The following is a 17368-nucleotide window of genomic DNA, read 5'->3' as shown; positions in this document are numbered from 1 at the left end:
GTAAATATAAACATCTTAGTGTCACCATCCATGCAAATGAGGTAAACTCTCCAGTTAAAAGACAAAGAGTAATGAGTACACTGAAATTAAGGGGGGTGGGGGGAACTCTAGGCTGCCTCCACAAATACTCTAAAACAAAAACACACAGAAAAATTGAGCGTTAAAAAAAAATGGAAACAGATAAAGCTGACAAATACCAACTAAAAGAAAACAGGATACATTTCCATTAGACAAAATAGATTGTAAGGGGGGAAAGGCATTACCAGAAAGAGTCTCTTTACAATTACAAAAGGTTTAGTTCACCAGAGTTATAACCATGTCAAACTTTTAGACATCTAGAAACCCTAACATAGCATCAAAGAAAAAGAGATCACAAAAACGGAGTGAAGCATTCAGGAAGAAAGACACTGATATCTACAATCTACTTTGAAATAAACCCAAAATAGGATGGATTTATAGCCTGAAAGTTTAAAAAGCAAAAAAAAAAAAAAAAAATCTACAAAGAGAAACATATAAGGGTGCTATTGCAATGATACTGAGCAATAATAAATATGTCAGTAGATAATAGTCTTAAATACAATTCCCAAACAACATGAATAATACCCTTGATCCAATAGACATATATAGAACATAATGCCCAGCAATGGAACGATACACGTTGTTCTGAAGCAAACAGAAAGTGTAAACAAAAATACAAACATTTAAAAACTGTTGGCATTTTGAGCAGTTCTATAGCATAATGTTTACATTTTATGACAATGCAATTAAAAAGAAAATACTAACTAAAAATGCACATGTTAGGAAATTATAAAGCACACTTCCAATAATATGTAGATCAAAGAAATTTAAGAATACTTAAAAGTAATACTTAAAGATTCTTAAGTATTATTTGTAAGAGACATCTACAAATAATACTGTAAAATCATTTTAAAGCATTACTGTTTATATTAAAAAGTAAAGAGGTTGAAAATAACTGACCTATGCACCCAATTTAAAAAGTTAGAAAAATAAAAATTTAATAAACCTAAAGAAAATAGATGAAAGAATAAATAATTAGAGCAGAAATAAGACATAAGACATGACATATTAGAGAGAGTCAACAAAACCAAAATCCAGTCTTTTTTCAAAGTGCTGTTTTTAATATAATAAAATTGATGTATCTCTTCCATGATTAATCAAGAAGAAAATAGAGAAGTCACCAAGTACACAGAACCAATTATAAAGGTAATGAAAGAACATTATAAACAACTTTTCACCAATTTATGAAAAACAAACTTGTTAAGACATAAATAAATATCTACAAATTGAAAAGAATCTATAGTAAATGGATTACTTAAAATGTTGGCAAAACAAAAACATTCTTTAAACATATATATAAACATATAAATATTTGAGAAGAAATAGAAATCCTGATTTATCCTCTATCCACTAAGAAAACACATCCATAGTTATGTCTTTATACATAAAAGAAAATACAATGACCAGGTGATCTTAAACATAATGTCTACTCAAAGCTGAAAGAAAACACACCCATTTTTACAAATTCTTTCAGAAAATACAAAAAGAGGAAAAGTTTCTCTATTTGTTTTTAGAAGCTACTGTAACATCAATAGCAAAACCAAGGAGAACAAGAAAGTAAAATTTCAGGCCTATCATAAATATCAATTAGAAAAGCAAACCAAATCCAAGAATATATAGAGAACATACACTTAGCTCAATACGTGCCAAATAATAATTAAAACGTTTTTTTAAAAAAATAATAAAAACTCCTGGTAAAATTAAAATTACAAATAACTATCTTAATCTACAGCAAACAAGATACTTTAGGTGAAAGTACTGGCCTTTTAAATCAGAAATAAGATAAGATTATTGGCTATTTACCACTTTTAATCACCATCGTTTTGGAGGTCCTACTTAGAGCAGGAATGCAAGAAAAAATATAAATTTCCCACACTTTACATGTAAAAGACAGAAACAAAATTGGTGACATTTGTAGGTGATAATTGTATATGTATAAAATTTTTAAAATATGTACAAAGTTTTTTTATTTAAACAAAATTTAATAAGGTTGTTAATTTCAGCAAAATTTGTATGAAATCAATTAAAATCAATTCAATTAACAAGCTGTTAGAAAATGAAACAACAAGGTACTTCATCATCAATACATATATAAATAAATTCTATTTACATCTAACATTATCCACTCATTAGGAATCAACCTAATAGAAGTGTAGAAGCCTTTTACTGAAAAATTATGAAATTCTACTGAGAAATTAAGGAAGAAGTCTTTATTACTGTCTATTATTGTTACATAACAAACCTTTGAACTTAAGTGTCCAAGATAATAGTTGCTTTATTTTGCTGATGAATTCTATGAACCAAGATTTTAGAAAAGTGGGAATGGCTTATCACTGCTTCATGAGGTTGAGAAATCTGGGAAGGTCTGAAGTCTGGGAGTGACCCTGCAGTTAGAAGCAGGAGCCATCTGAGGATTTGCTTACTTACATAAGTAGCTCTTGGGCTGGGAGCACTTGAAGTTCGAGCACTTTGGGAAATCCTTCAATCTGGCTTCCAGGTGCTCAACTTCCTTGAGGCCTGATAAGGAATGACATGATAGGATGTCACGTTCATAAATTGGAAGGCTCAGTTTTATAAAACTATCAATTTTAACAAGATAAAAAAATTTTAAAATGAATTCATGAACTCATAGTACTACAAAAATTTCTTAAAATATGAAAGAGCCATTAAAAAAATAAAAAATTTGATTACATCAAAATCAAGAAAATGATTTATCCTAAAACATTCTAAGACAGTTAAAAGGTAATCCACAGAGTAGGAAAAGAAATTTCCAACTTCTACTAACAACAAAGGCCTTGTATACAATAAATATAAAGAACTTCTATGAATCATTAATAAAAAGACAGATGAGGGGCTGGGGTTATAGCTTAGCAGTAGAGCGCTTGCCTTGCACATGTGAGGCACTGGGTTTGATCCTTAGGACCACATAAAAATAAATCAATGAAGTAAAGATAGTGTGTCTATCTTTTAAAAAATCTTTTTTAAAAAAGACAGATGAATAGAAAAATGAGCAAAGGGTTTTAAAATGCTCTTTAAAATAAGAAATTGAAATGTCCAACAAAAATTTGAAAGGGTTTTCATCTCATTTAGTAATGAAGAAATGGAAATAAAAATACAATAAGGTATCACTTGACATCTACTAGATTAGCAAAAATTTTTAAATCTGATCATACTAAATATTGGCAACAATATGAGCAATAGAAATTCTAACAAGTGATTACTAGAGAATAAATGTTATAAGCACCTTTAAAGATGGAATTAAATTGGAAAACTGAATACATATATACCTTATAAGCCAAGAATTCCCCTCATGGATTTGATCATGAGACATGCATTAGGATATTCAATTCATATTGAGTGTCTGAGGAAACAAAAGCAACCCAAAGATGTTTGTCTGTGTGTGTGTGTGTGCGTGTGTGTGCGTTATAATAACTATATAATATATGGTAATGAAATATAATGTATATTCACGAAATAGAATATTTCACAACAATGAAAATGAATAAACTGTAATATGGATGATATTAATGTAATGCTGAGTAGGAAAAGGGACTCACAGGAGAATTTATATACCAGAGTTCCACTTAAAGTTCAAAACTAATATATTGTTTAGTGATGTACAAATATATTAAAACTATAAAGAAAAGCAAGAGAATGTTTCACTCAAAATTCTGGGTAGTATTACCTTTAATGAAAGAGAGGAAGATGGGATTAGAGAAACACATAGAAGGTTTTAAAAAGACTGACAATATTGTCTTCCATAAGTAGTAGGTGAATGTTTCTAAGTAGTAGGTGAATGTTTCTGTCTTCTTCATACTGTACATATATCTTAACAATGTCTTTTATGCATGTAAAATATTTCACAAAAAAATTTAATGATGTCTATCACAGTTACTAGATAAGCTATAATATGGTCCTGTGTCCACACAGACTCCAAATATTTACATAGTGAATCATGTTTTCATAGCCAAAAAGAAAGTACAGCCCAGGAGATACACTTCAGGCAATGACTTAAACAAAGTGGGAGAGAAGTTTCCAGATGGTAGAAATTTCAACCAAAAAAAAAAAAAGTTATTTTTTTAATATTTTTTTATAGTGTAGCTATGTACAAAAACCTTGATGTTCCTGAGCATGTGCAGAGCACAGGGACAGAGCCCAGACACAGTAAAGAATCTGATGAGGGTTTGAGAGTAGCCTGGTGAAAGATAGGGGTTCTCTTTCATATCCCAGCCATGTAGGAGTCTGCCCTGTGTGAGCAAATTGGAAACAGCAGTTGTATTGATCATAGAAACACAGCTGGTGATGACACTTTAAAAGTGTGACTTCTGAGCAACTGCAGCAATGTAATGAGAATGGCCACAATTAGGAAATTCATCTTATTAGGAGGACGTGACTATTAAAATGGGAGGCAGAGCATCATGGAACACTGAAGATCAGAAAAGATGCAGAGCAAGATGATGAAAGAAGAGGCTGGTTTGAACAAAACCCAGACAAGGACGATTCCCACAATCACGCCTGGTCATACAGTAACCCCGTAAAGAGGCTTATGCTGATGACTTGGGATGGGGCGTCAGAACAATACCAGATGCAGCACTGCATGTCGGGATTGGGTTGTTGGGTATGCTTTCTCATCAGTAAAATGCTTGACTGTTTTATAAGCTGCAGAGCCCTTTTACTGGTAAGTGTTCTGTCATTTTCAAACACCTTGTTATATTCATAAATGTCCAAGTTAAAAAAAACCCTCAGTGATTTCTATAAAAGTACTTGTACAGGGTAGATTAGGATCCTGGATAACAATAATGGATAAGTAGCAGCCTCCCTTATAGAACTGTGCTCAACCCAAGAGTCTTCCTATCTGGGCAGCGTTGCACATTGTTACTTTAATATTATTTTTTAAAATAGCCTCTGTCCCCAGGTAACTAATTACCTTCCCTTTGTTGTTTTTTTCTGGTCCTCTACCAGTGACCACTAAAATCTGACAAACTCAAATTTTGAAAGTGATCCAACTTTTTAACTCAGCCCTAGATTTATTTTTAGAGAAAGAGGAATTTCCAGATGTAGAACATTTATTTTGGTGACATATCATTTCTTCAAATCGACATACAACCAAACCATTTTTGTCTCCAATAATGGAGACTAGGTACAGCAGCCATCGTTAACGCCACTGATACCTTCTTCACTTTCAAACTGTCACCAGAGTTACTAGCCAGTATCTAAAAGGATGGGTTCAAGATTCGTCTTCTTTTTATTTATCTTCCCATTCCTGTAGTGAGAAAATTAATAATTCATCATAGTCAGCTGATACAGAATGGAGAGACAACAGGAGAAAAACATAACACCCCTGAAAAAAACATCAAAACCGAATGTTTTCTCCTTGGTCTTCAGATTAATTTAGAAACCTCATGCTTTTCTCTAGATGTTAATTCCTAAGGTAACCAGATGCACACATACCCCAGTCCCGACGCCAATGCCACTCCTATCAACAATGGCTATCAATGTGTCCTTCACTTTATTCTTCTCACTTTTCACTCCCTTTTCTCCTCTTGTTTACCATTAGCTCCTCCTCTTTTTTTTTTTTCCCCAGGGCCTCCTTTTCCTGAATCTTTACTATAGAAGAACAGATATGAATTCCACAGGAGCAAGTATGGGCTCCAAAGAGTAGTTGAGGGTCCTGAGGAACAGGGAGCATCACTTAGTCAACATCCTCTTCTCCCTCCTCCTAGGCTGGGGAGGAAAGCTACCTTTGTTGTGCACAAGTCACATGTCAGTGGTTGCTAGGGACCCTACAACCATGCCCTACTCATTCTTGCCTTCAGCTAAATGCAATATTGATTTATCATGGCTATTCTATAAGGACTTCAAAGGTATTATGTTTTCATTCTGCTACTAAGTAGCAGAGACAGAGATTCACACTTTACTGTTTCTACCACAAAATGCTGTGAGACACAAAATACTCAGAATCTCTTGCTGGGTTCTCACTAACTTTCAATTTATAATGTGGTCAATATATTGTGCTTCCCTTATTAATTCCCATTTATAGAGGAAGTGTAAAAATTATAGAACATTAAATTTATAATTATGAAACTAAACAGAAGGAAATGGAGGGTTTTGATGGATACTTAAATCAATCCAATTCAATTAAAATACTTCAAGGGAATTTCAGAGAAATGTAATGATCAAAAATCTTGTGTCTTTACTTCTGGTTAAGGATTGAAGTTTGTTCTATTTACTATGTTCCCTCTAAAAAAATTCTATAAGAATGACAAAAAAGAGGGTTTTAAAAAATCATAACCCCAAAGGAACAAGGGAAATAGAAAAAAAAAAGAATCAACAGAATTCTAGGGGCTAGAAAGCCAACAAATTCATGCAACAGGTTTAACACATCTAAAAAAATAAACAGTTAAGACACAAATAGGAAAAAAAAAAACAGATTTATGTCACAGAAACCCCTCAAGTGTGAGGAATTGGCAGCTCCAAAGCCTTTTGAAAATCGAGGTGAAGGTAGTGTTAATAGAAGGCCTCTTGGTTGACAATCTGCATGAGAAACCCAAATGCCTCCCCCATTACCAAAAGCAGGTGATTGATCTTTCTTACTATAGCAGAAAATAAAAGTTTATCCTCCAGAGAGAGTAAAATAGAAGATTTATAAGCTGGAGAAAAAATGGCCCAGACAAAGATATGGAAAGAAGGTACTTAAGTAAAAGTATTATCAAGAGCCTCTGCTTTCCAACTCTCTTTCCACATTTTCCTTCCAGAATCTGTACTATTTCCTCCTATAAGATATTTTAATGTCCTTTTCTAAAGAGTTTGACTAAACCAAGGAAAAATTTTCAAAAATACTGATACTGGATTTGTCCCAATTGAAGCCACCCTGATCTTGAAGCCACAGTTAGCCTCAGGTCCACTTATGGAATTTACAGTTAAGTTGTGAGTGCCATATTCTCAAACATTAAAACAGGAAGGCCAAATAAACATTTAAAAATCACAAGAAGACAAAAAAAATACAGGAAAAGAAAATTTTATAACATCTATTGTTTAAATAAAGTTTTTATGATAAAAACCTAGGAAAGATAAGACTTTGCATCCATGAAATTAGAATAGTGTAATGTTAAAATAATCTGAGAGTATGATAATTAGAAAGAAGATAGTATACATTTAAAAATAAAACTTCAGTGAAGAAAATAAAGAAAATTAGAAAATAAAGTTGACAAAATATCACACACACAAAAAAAAAAGAAAATGGGTCAGAAAAAAAATCAGAAAGTAAGCCCCAGTATCCCACACCCAAGCAAGTACTAGAAAGAGAAAAAGAAGAAATTGGTAAAAAGACAAATCAGAGAAGTAATTCAAGACAGGAGTCCATACCAGTGGATGAGTTTCCAATGGGAAGGATCCATCTTGAGCTGCCCACCTCTTTGGGGATTGTCTCAGCAGAAGAATGCTGCCTTTTTCTGGGGAAGGACACTCACACCTCCTCCCAGGGGTAACCCATGTCTAGTCAGCATGGGTATGAAGTACAGGCCTCCTTGGCCCAGTGCAGGACTATTCTGAAGGGTCATCCCAACTATTAGGCCAACACAGACCCCACCAGCTATTGTTCCTTTGAGAGTACTTAAAAGCTTAGCTTCTACCCCTGCGCTCTGGTACTTCCTACCCTCCATCCACAGATGTTTGTCCCAAGAACACTCCCTAATAAACCTCTCATACACTCATTTTCACCCCAGAGCCTGCTTCCAAGAAACCCAACCTACGATACACACCATTGTGAATTTTCAGATGCCTAGAATTTCAAAAATAAAAACAAACAAAAAAAATACAAAAGAAAAATTAGTGAAATTTTTCTGAATTGGGGGAGAGAGGAAACAAGGAACATGAAACTGAAGGGTCAGGTTTCACACAAAGGATCAGCCATGAAAATGGCTTTGAATTCTCAACAGCACACTGAAAATTAGAAGACACTGAAGAAAATTTTCAAATTAAGAAAGAGAAAGCTTCTTTGAACCTGAAATTTTTTACCCAAAGTCTGCATAAAGTATGTGGGTAAAATAAAAGACAGTCTCATAAATTGATCACCCGTGTACTTTTTCTTAGAAAGCAACTGCAGCATGTGCATAAGTAAAAAGAAGGGATGAATTTTAAAAAAGAGAAAAATATGGAATCCAGGAAATGGATCTCCAACTTAGGAGAGTGGAAAAATAATTCTCAGGATGGTGGAATGATAATGGAGGAAATCCTAAGATGATTGCTGTTCTAGAGAGTTTACAAGATCAATCAAACTCAACAGAGCAGGTCTGAAGTTCTACTGAGATTCATTTAATCAGATAAAAGAGATATACTACCATATATGCTTGAGGAAAGTCATACAGTGGAGGATTTGAGTGAGAATATAGTATTATAGACATAGAAAACTAAGAAATGAAGAAAAAAGGCTAAAAAAGACTATTGACATTCAAGAAAACCAAAGATACAGAAAAAAAGGAAAAAATATCAACTGTGTTGACATTGTTTTTCAAATGTAAATTAAAATATTTATTGGGAGAACTTATCTAATCACAGAGGTAGCCCACATGCATGTGCATGCCCACACACATACACAAAGAGCAAAACTCTCCTTTTTCATAACTGAAAGTCAGAAGAAATGTCTAAAACTAGAAAATCAAGTGAGAATACCATAGCATGTTATACAAAAATATAAAGATACATATACAAAATCAGTTATAAACTAAAAGAGCTCAAGCAGGAACTGATTGTGTAGAAGAGGTAGGAATAATTGTTTATAAAAGTAAAAACCAAACTAAAAGAAGAATAAGAAGTTTTGTTTAGGGATTTAGTTGATGGCTTTATGTCAGCCAGAAAATTATGATATCAGAAGTTTGAGTGCCTTGATTTGGGGTTTGTATTGGTAGCATAGTGAGTGCTACTTCATTCTTTTGGGATATTTTTCTGTCTGAATGAAGATGATAAAAAGGAATCATCAGCAAACTCATTTATAGATGAAATGGTTCTTTTATTTATATTCATGATATTTCCCCAAAATCTTTGTTGGTCAAATAGTCTTTATGGTACACATATTAAGATGCCATATGCCAATTTTTTAAAAATTTGTACAATGTATTTAAGTTATAGCATTTTAAAAATCAAGGAATAAAATTGACCACCCCTGGTTTTGGAATTAGTGTTACAGAAGGAGATACTCCTGGATTCTCATCTCCTGGACACAACTGAGAATAAGGGCTGCATCTACATAAAATCTCATGGACTCACTTGAATAGCTTTGGATGTGACAATGAAACACTAGTGCAAAAGGGTAATACCAAAACCAAGCTCATATTCCCTCCTGCCCAACTGAATTGCTATTTCTTTCCCACCCTAAGACAGACAGTATGGGAATCACAGCCTCTTGAGGGAATGGACCTGGTGGGAATGCTCCTGAAGCACAAGAGGTCTTTGAGCCTCAGTTTGATGAGAAGTAACTGCAGTGAGGCACTAAAGAATCTTCACAAATGCCCCAGAGCTTAGCACCAATCATGGCAGCTGTCATACAGAAGATACTAAATAAAAAAACATTGGGTAAGGGAATAGCAGGTACAAGCTGTAAGAACTAGGCTACGACTATCATTTGGATCTGGAATGTCCTCCGAAGGCACAAGGGTTAACGATTTGGTTCCTGCTTGGCACTACTAGGAGGTAGTGGAAATTTTAAGAGGTAGGGCCTATTGAAGGTTTTAGGTCATTGGAGGCATGTCATCAAATGTGATTATGGAATCATAGTCTTCTCTCTTTTTATTTTGAGCAACCATGAGCTGAGCAGCTTCCTCTGCCATGCTCTCCCATCATGATGTACCACCCTGCTATAAGCCCAAAAGCCATGGGGCCAACTGCCTATAGACTGAAACCTCCCAAACTGAGGCAAAATAAACCTTTCTTATTTTTAAGTTGATGTATTAGTCAGTTTTCCATTGCTGTGATAAAATATCTGAGAAAATCAACATCAAAAGAGGAAAGATTCATTTTGGATCAGCATTTCAGTTCAGATCACCTGACACTATTGCTTCAAGCCTGTGTCAAGGCAGTGTATCATGGCAAAAGCATGAGATAGAAGAAATCTGTTGTCTTCACAGCAGTTGAAAAGGAAAAGAGAGAGAGAGGGGAAAGGACCAGAGTCCTAGTATCTCCTTCAGGGACATGCCTCTAGAAATCCAATTTCCTTCTGCTAGGCCTCTCCTCCTAAAGACTCCACTACCTCTGTGTCAGTCAGCTTTTCATTGATAGGACAAAATACTTTAGAAAAATGTCTTAAAGAAGAAAATTTTATTTTGACTCTTGGTTTCAAAGGTTTCAGTCCATGGTCAGCTGGCTCTATTGCTTGGGCCAGAGACGAGGCAGAACAGCATGGCAGTAGGGCATGGTGGAAGACAGCTGCTCATCTCATGGCAGTCAAGAAGCAGAGAGAGAGGAGAGAGTGAGAGAGAGGGAAAGAAGGGATCAGGGACAAAATAAATCCTTTCAGGGCACAACTCCAGTGATATACTTCCTCCAATTAGAACTTACCTCCTACAATTTCCAGCACCTACCAACAATGTCTTCAAATGACTAATTCATCAATAGATTAGTTTACTGATGAGGTCAGAGCCCTCATGATTCAGTCACTTTCCAAGAGCCCTGCCTCTGAACATTGCTGCATTTGGGACCAAGCCCTCAATGCACAAGTCTTTGGGGGACACTTTATCCCCAAGCCAATCTCTCAAAGCACGTAGACTGGCCACCAAATCTTTAGCCTGTGGACCTCTGGGGGATATTTGAGACCCAAACCTTAAAAAATTGACTACCACAGGTGACAGAAAGCTGACTAACATTTTTTCTTAAGAGAGAGAGAGAGAGAGGGAGAGAAAGAGAGAGAATTTTTTTAATATTTATTTTTTAGTTTTCGGCAGACACAATATCTTTGTTCATATGTGGTGCTGAGGATCGAACCCGGGCCGCATACATGCCAGGCAAGCACGCTACCACTTGAGCCACATCCCCAGCCCTGACTAACATTTTTAAAAACTGAAAAAAGTAGGCAGACAATTTAAAGTTGATTTTTAAAAATCTACAATCACTGAAAAAGAAAGCTCTTCCCCAGTCAGGTGCAGCTGCTCATGCAGTTTTTCTCCCCAGAGCTGAAAAAACCTAGGAAAACAAGTGCTCAGAAAGAAAATAAGGAATTGCTACACATGGTGGCCCATTCCTGCAATCCCAGTTATTGAGGAGGCTGAGGCAGGAGGATGGGAGGTTTGGGGGCAGCTTGGGCAACTTATGGAGAGCCTGTCTCAATATAAAAATAAAAAGAGCTGGGGGCACAGCCCAGTGGAGGGGCACTTGCCCAACATGTGTGAGGCCCTGAGTTCAATCCTCAGCAACACACACAAAATAATAATCCTAATAAGACAAGTATTTGGTAGATTGCCTAATTAACTCATCGAAGGACAAAAGGTAAGTGCTATGGTATGAATATTGGTGTCGCCCCAAATGCATGAGTTGGAACATAATACCCAATGTGGTAGTATTCAGAGGGAGGCCTTTTGAAAAGTGATGGAGTCTGAAGGATTCTAGTCTCATGAATGGAATCTGTACCCTTCAAAAGTGCTACGTTCTCCCTACCCCACTGCGAGGAGGTAGAGAAGGCACCACCTATGAGGAAAAGCCCTCAGCAGACACCCATCTTCTGGCACCTCGGTCTTGTAGTTTCCATTCTCCAGAACTATAAGCGATACAATTTTGTTGTTTATAAATTATCTATTGATGGTATTTGGTTTTAACTTTCTGAAAAATCTAAGACGATAGGACTGAAGGCTCTTCCAGGTGAAGAGTAAACTTAACCAGATTAAAAGATGAAACCCAGCATCCTCTTGATTACCACAGGCATTGAGGGCCAGGCGTCAAGGAGATAGGAAATGACAACAGCAGCCAATGTTTGGTGAGATGGATACTGACTGTGTTTCAGGGACTGTGCTTTGGATATGATCATGTACTTAATCGGCACAACGACCCGACACAGTAAGAATGTGTTATAGACCTATGAGTTCTATAACTATAAAATGATAGGGGTCCCCATGTTGTGTGGTTACTACAGAGGATCTGGGGATGTCTGCTTGACCTCGGAAAGGGCATCACTGGTGACCAAGGAGTCACCTTTGAAACCCTGAGCCAAAATGAATTTTCCACACAGTAGGTTTACTGAGGAAGATCATTTATTGATCTTACTTTACAGTGAAGAAACTAAGGCACAAAGATAGTAAGTAACTGGTTAAGTATTGGGGTTTATATCTAAACCCAGGTAGGCCAGCTCCTGTTAGGCGTGTGCTTGATATACCACATTTGACTACTCTAAAAACAGAGACAGGGTAGGGAGGGAGAGGGATAATAGGAATGGACACACAAAGAATAAAAAGGAAAGAAAATCAGGGGAAAGCATTTGTGTCAGATACCAACCACAGATGTGGTTGGCAGATTTCTCTGGAGAACTCTGATCAGGAAATTTTCTTCATAAGAAATTGCTCTTCCCTCACTGAGTGGTGTTCTGAGAAGATCTTCACAGAAGAGAAATTTGTCAGAAAGCACCTTCTCACATAGTGAAAGTGGGATTCTCTTTTCAAGGGCAGCATTACTATCAGGGATATTGGCTCATGGTGGGGTGGGCAGGACCTGTGGCACATGACCTCCCTCTGCATTTGACTTTGATTTCACTGTCTGTTGCTTAAAGTAAAGCCAAGCACACCTGCAGGGCAGGAAATGTAATACTGTCATCCTTCCTCCTGTAAGTGGAAAGAGGGAAATAAGATCTATCAAACTGAAAGATACTTTGTGGGTTTAAGTGACAGATGCTTGAGCAAGGAAGTGACTGAAATGTCCTCAAAAGGCTCGACCAGCCTGTCGCATATGCTAGAGAAACTTCACCCTCCAGAGAGGCCATTGTCAGAATCATCAAACGGCTTTGCCAGTTTTCTTTGCTTCTGTGGCAGAAACATCACTTGCTTTGTAAAGTCAGAAATATGGCTCATATTCCTTGATGTTTGAATAATTCTGTATGTTTTGAATAACATTTATTAACGTAGAGCAGTGAACATTTTAAGTGCTTCAGGTTTGTTGAAAGCTCTACTCCATTTCCCTTGCACCACCCTGGGGATGAGAAGGATCAGATGGGAAGGATGGCAGTCCAGGGCAAAATAACTGAAATATCAGTACAATTTCCACAAACCACAGGCCACAGGTTCAAAATCAGGAAGCATTCAGTGTGTATTTCTTGTGTTAACAAACCTTTTTTTGATTTGAGGAAAGGGAGTTTCTTGTGACAAAATCTGAGTCTTCCGAGTTACACAAGTTAGAATATGACCTGTGCTGGAATGTGTCTCTAGGACACTCCTCTTCTTTCCCTGAACAATGAACTTTTCATGAGAAAAGTCTACCACATGCTGAAGAAATGGTCTACCACATGCTGAAAAAAAGCACCAAGTAATCAACCAACTAAGATAATTTAAAAATACTTGGAATATGCAATCTGCTCACATTTGATGTCAATGTTGCTTACAGTCTGGACCTCACACAGCTACCAAACTAACCAGGAAGAAGTTCTAAAGATATCCCAAATAACGATAATAATGACTAACATATGCTAAAAAAAATGCTCTAGACACTATACTTTATATGCATTAATCTCACTTAGTCCCATTTAATTTCTATAACAATTTTGAAAACAATTCATCCGTGTAAATAAAATTATTCCAATTTTACAGAAGAGGAAAACAAACCACAGAGTTAAGTGACTTGTCCAAAGTCATACAAGAAAGCAGAGCTAACATTCCAACCCAGGCAGATGAGGCTGGCTCTAGAGCCAGGCCTACAGTTATCTTATGCTTTTTAGCCCCAAAGTAGGATGGAATGAGTATTTTGAGGGGGGAAAAAAGAGAGAAAAGATCAAGTTATTATCCAATAGTGAATTACAGCTTAAATGTCTCTTTATTGTTATTTTACTATCAAAACAAGGGAGGTGTTAAATTAAGACTCAACTAAACAAAGACTTAGGGATGAGGAGGATTTGGTAGAGCAAGTACAAACCTCTGAGGCAAAAGTAAGGTTAGTAGGGTCAAGAAACTAAAAGAAGGCAAAGATGATTAAAGAAGGGTGAGACAGTGTAATGGTTTAGATATCAGGTGTCCCGAAAAAGCTCATGTGTGAGACAATGTGAGAACATCAGAGGAAATGATTGAGTTAGGGGAGCCTTAACCCAATCAGTGAATACATCCTCTGGTGGGGATTAACTGAGTGATAACTGAAGGCAGGTAGGGTGTGGATGGAGGAGGTGGGCACTGGGGCCATGCCTTTGGGGGATATATTTTGTATCTAGCAAGTGGAGTCTCAGCTTTCTGATCATCACGTGATCTGCTTCCTTCCACCACACTCTTCCACTATGTTCTGCCTCACCTTGTGCCCTGAGGAATGGAGCTTGCTATCTATGGATGGATACCTCTGAAAAGGTGAGCTCCCAGATAATTTTTTCCTCCTCTAAAATTGTTCTTTCCAGTTCTTTTAGTCACAGCATCAAAAATACTAACAAAAGCATAGAAGCCCAGAGATAGGGAGTGATAGGGAGTGGACCAAGTCAGGCGAGGTCGCACAAACCAAATAAGGGGCTCAGAGTCTCATCTCATTCCCACTGTTTGAAAATACAGCCAGCCTTCCATATCCACGGACCCTGCATCCATGGATTCAGCCAACTGTATACGGAAAATAATTGAAAAATAAACTATGTCTGTACTGAACATGTACAGCTTTTTTGTCATTATTCCTTAGACATTATAGTATAAAAATATTTTATAGCATTTATATTATAATATATATTATAAATAAGTGAGAGATGATTTCAAATATATAGAAGCATACACATGGATTATATATAACTATTATGCCATTTTATATAAGGCACTTGAGCATCCTTAGACTTTGGTATCTTCAGAGGTCTTAGAACCACTCACACAAGGATAGTAACTGACAACTGCATAGTCAAACACCAGGATTTATTAATCCCATCTAAACAGGATATTCAATCTTCAACATATTAATTTAAGGAGACACTGGTTTACACAGCATTGATTGAGGGGTAGGAAAAAGCAGAAATAATAGGGATTCATTTTAACAGTCTGAACATGGAATTCTGAAACAGAAAATGATAATTCAATTTATTTTGTGACAGTAAATTTTAAACTGTAAGATATTTCTCAACATCAAAAGTAAAAGCTCCCCTACCACATCCGATTGCCCTGTGCCTTCAGGAACCAAAAATTTTACATTGCAACAGAAACCCTCCATTTTCAAAAAGGCTGCTCATCCTTATCTGCAGTGGTCAATAAACTGAGTGTGACTCAACTAAAACAGGTTTTCACAACTTCTTCAAACAGCCAAGCTTTTTGAGCTCCAATCCTTTGGATTAGACTCTCTAAACCCAGCCCTTTGATTTGGACCCTGATTCTGTGCTTTCTTGAGAATGCAGGGTGAGCGGAAGGGTTTAGGGATGCAGATTACCACTGAAACATAAAACTGACAGCCTCCTCCTCTGACTGCTCCTTCCAGCTTCCAGTTATCATTCCTTCTCTAGAAATGCCACATGGAAAACTCAGTGACTATCCTTTTATTCTCTACAGCACTCTCTCCTTCAACAAACCTACCCCAGATTAATTGGCAGTAATGCAGCCATTCACAGCTGTATACAAGATGTTGGAGTGCAGCAGAGAGAGGGGCAATTATGATGCCTGCAAACTGTCAGTGTGCTGTAAGAACAGACTTGCCTCTTTCAGACATGGCATGATAATGGAATGTAATAGCAGAGCCTCTTGGCAATCCATGCCATGGTGGAAATAAGAGCACATCTCAGTGATGATGACCAAGATGAAATGTGAAACAACAAAGTCCTCTCTCTTGGCCAGAACTCTCCAGAGCAGCTCATTACTTTAACCTTTCCACCTTCACTGAATGCACAATTAGAAACATGCATTTCCATGGGCATTAAACCCACTTGCTTGCTCACTCTGCCCTCATTAGAACATTCAATGAGGCCCAATTAGCTGAATGGTCACAAACAGATGTTTGTGACTTGAGAAAAATAGAAAGAGAACATTCTTGGAACCAAAAGAGAATGGAGAAAATCTGGCATACCCCATCATATTAATTACTTGAAACCTTTAGAGTTTAAGTTTTGACATCATTCTTGTTTTGGTAGGGAAAACTTATGTAAAAAAACACTGAGTTCTTCTGTAACAGAAATCAGTATTTCACTCAGGACACAGAATAAAATTGAGTCAAAACTGAGAAAATTTGCAGATTGTCTGCATCCCCTGCAAAGAAGTCAGGAAGTTGAGCAACAGTGAGTCTGCTTTCTTGCATGGGCACATGCCGGAGGAGAGCAGGGTGTGCCCCTACACAGGGAATAATTGCTCTACATCCTGATGTTCCCCATCATCCCAGTCACCTCCTGAATCTGGCTCACTTCTTTTGTTCATGTTGCCTGACTTGCATCCACAGGGTTATGTAGTTATATAGACTCATAACTCTACAATTCACTAGCTTGGGGCAGATTGTCTAATTAATCTCTCTGTGCATGTTTTACATTCTTTTTTAAATACAAATTGGGGTTATAATAGTCACCTACTAGGTTGCTGTGAGAACTAAATGAGTTAAAATATGAATTGTTAAGAATTGTGCCCAACCCATAATAAAGGCAATAAATTTAACCATTATTTGATCACTGTCATCATCATCATCACCATCATCATTTTCCTGGGGAACATAGACTGTTTCTTTGTTTTTCCAACATAATAATAAATGCAATGGAGTTATTACCAAGAGTACAGTCTATTATAAGGATGATTTGGAAACAATTTTTATTCAGAACAAGAACACTAATACTTTTTATTACAATTTTAAAGCAAGATGAGGCCAGGTGTGGTGGTGCATACCTGTAATTCCGGAAGCTCTGGAGACTGAGGCAGGAGGATCACAGGTTCAAAGCCAGCCTCAGCAAAATCGAGGCACTAAGCAACTCAGTGAGACCCTGTCTCTAAATAAAATACAAAATAGGGCTGGGGATGTGGCTCAGTGGTCAAGTGCCCCTGAGTTCAATTTCTAGTACAAAAAAAAGCAAGGTGAATCACAAACTAGATACAGGGTAGAGATAAGTATTAACCATTGCCCTGAGCCTGATATTCTCACAGTGTGAGGGTAGATAACAAGATACATATGATGGAGGCAGTTATGG

This window comes from Marmota flaviventris, chromosome 6 (genome assembly GCF_047511675.1).
Source record: "Marmota flaviventris isolate mMarFla1 chromosome 6, mMarFla1.hap1, whole genome shotgun sequence".
Lineage (NCBI taxonomy): Eukaryota > Metazoa > Chordata > Mammalia > Rodentia > Sciuridae > Marmota > Marmota flaviventris.
The sequence above is the reverse complement of the archived record's forward strand: the minus strand, read 5'-3'. Positions refer to the sequence as shown.